This window comes from Entelurus aequoreus, linkage group LG13, assembly GCF_033978785.1.
Source record: "Entelurus aequoreus isolate RoL-2023_Sb linkage group LG13, RoL_Eaeq_v1.1, whole genome shotgun sequence".
Lineage (NCBI taxonomy): Eukaryota > Metazoa > Chordata > Actinopteri > Syngnathiformes > Syngnathidae > Entelurus > Entelurus aequoreus.
The window spans coordinates 4,201,169-4,203,668 of record NC_084743.1 but is presented as its reverse complement, the minus strand read 5'-3'; the positions used below and the strand labels follow the sequence as shown (position 1 = coordinate 4,203,668).

The 2,500-nt window shown below is 37.6% G+C and overlaps 1 protein-coding gene across 1 annotated transcript in view; it reads left to right on the top strand.

Moving 5' to 3' along the window:
* The window catches only part of ctsc (cathepsin C), a 29,125-nt gene that overhangs the window by 8,357 nt on the left and 18,268 nt on the right, over positions 1 to 2,500 (top strand).

Here is a 2,500-nt window from a genome sequence, read left to right as displayed (position 1 = left end):
ATATATAATAAAACAAATATTTATATTTGTTTTATTATTTATATATATATATATATATATATATATAATAAAACAAATATATATATTTGTTTTATCATCAAATATAAATAAAATACATACAAATGTAACCTTCCTCTGATTTTAATCCCCTCAGCTATATTTTAATTAAACAATTTTTTAAATCACAAAAAAACAATATATATATATATATATATATATATATATATATATATATATATATATATATATATATATATATATATATATATATATATATATATATATATATATATTAGGGATGTCCGATAATGGCTTTTTGTATCAAAACACGTATTGGTATGTCAGACTTAGCCTTGTCTTGGTTTAACTCTTATCTTACTGACAGGATGCAGTGCGTCTCCCATAACAATGTGACCTCGGACTATGTCAAGGTAACGTGCGGAGTTCCCCAGGGTTCGGTTCTTGGCCCTGCACTCTTTAGTATTTACATGCTGCCGCTGGGTGACATCATACGCAAGTACGGTGTTAGCTTTCACTGTTATGCTGATGACACTCAACTCTACATGCCCCTAAAGCTGACCAACACGCCGGACTGTAGTCAGCTGGAGGCGTGTCTTAATGAAATTAAACAATGGATGTCCGCTAACTTTTTGCAACTCAACGCTAAGAAAACGGAAATGCTGATTATCGGTCCTGCTAGACACCAACATCTATTTAATAATACCACCTTAACATTTGACAACCAAACAATTAAACAAGGAGACTCGGTAAAGAATCTGGGTATTATCTTCGACCCAACTCTCTCGTTTGAGTCACACATTAAGAGTGTTACTAAAACGGCCTTCTTTCATCTCCGTAATATCGCTAAAATTCGTTCCATCTTGTCCACTAGCGACGCTGAGATCATTATTCATGCGTTCGTTACGTCTCGTCTCGATTACTGTAACGTATTATTTTCGGGCCTCCCTATGTCTAGCATTAAAAGATTACAGTTGGTACAAAATGCGGCTGCAAGGCTTTTGACAAAAACAAGAAAGTTTGATCATATTACGCCTATACTGGCTCACTTGCACTGGCTTCCTGTGCACTTAAGATGCGACTTTAAGGTTTTACTACTTACGTATAAAATATTACACGGTTTAGCTCCAGCCTATCTCGCCGATTGTATTGTACCATATGTCCCGGCAAGAAATCTGCGTTCAAAGAACTCCGGCTTATTAGTGATTCCCAGAGCCAAAAAAAAGTCTGCGGGCTATAGAGCGTTTTCTATTCGGGCTCCAGTACTCTGGAATGCCCTCCCGGTAACAGTTAGAGATGCTACCTCAGTAGAAGCATTTAAGTCCCATCTTAAAACTCATTTGTATAATCTAGCCTTTAAATAGACCCCCCCTTTTTTAGACCAGTTGATCTGCCGTTTCTTTTCTTCTCTCCTCTTCTCCCCTGTCCCTTGCGAGGGGGAGTTGCATAGGTCCGGTGGCCATGGATGAAGTGCTGGCTGTCCAGAGCCGGGACCCCGGGTGGACCACTAGCCTGTGCATTGGTTGGGGACATCTCTGCGCTGCTGACCCGTCTCCGCTCGGGATGGTTTCCTGTTGGCCCCGCTGTGGACTGGACTCCCGCTGATGTGTTGGATCCACTGTGGACTGGACTTTCACAATGTTATGTCAGACCCACTCGACATCCGTTGCTTTCGGTCTCCCCTAGAGGGGGGGGGTTACCCACATATGCGGTCCTCTCCAAGGTTTCTCATAGTCATTCACCGACGTCCCACTGGGGTGAGTTTTTCCTTGCCCGTATGTGGGCTCTGTACCGAGGATGTCGTTGTGGCTTGTACAGCCCTTTGAGACACTTGTGATTTAGGGCTATATAAATAAACATTGATTGATTGATTGATTGATTGCCGATATCCGATATTGTCCAACTCTTTAATTACCGATACCGATATCAACCGATACCGATATCAACCGATATATGCAGTTGTGGAATTAACACATTATTATGCCTAATTTGGACAACCAGGTATGGTGAAGATAAGGTACTTTTTAAAAAAAATAGTGAAATAAGATAAATAAATTAAAAACATTTTCTTGAATAAAAAAGAAAGTACAACAATATAAAAACAGTTACATAGAAACTAGTAATGAATGAAAATTTGTAAAAATAATCATGTGTGCTTACGGACTGTATCCCTTGCAGACTGTATTGATATATATTGATATATAATGTAGGAAGCAGAATATTAATAACAGAAGGAAACAACCCTTTTGTGTGAATGAGGAGGGAGGTTTTTTGGGTTGGTGCATTAATTGTAAGTGTATCTTGTGTTTTTTATGTTGATTTAATAAAAAAACAAAAAAAAACGATACCGATAATAAAAAAACCGATACCGATAATTTCCGATATTACATTTTAACGCATTTATCGGCCAATAATATCGGCAGGCCGATATTATCGGACATCCATTATATATATATATATATATATATATATATATATATAT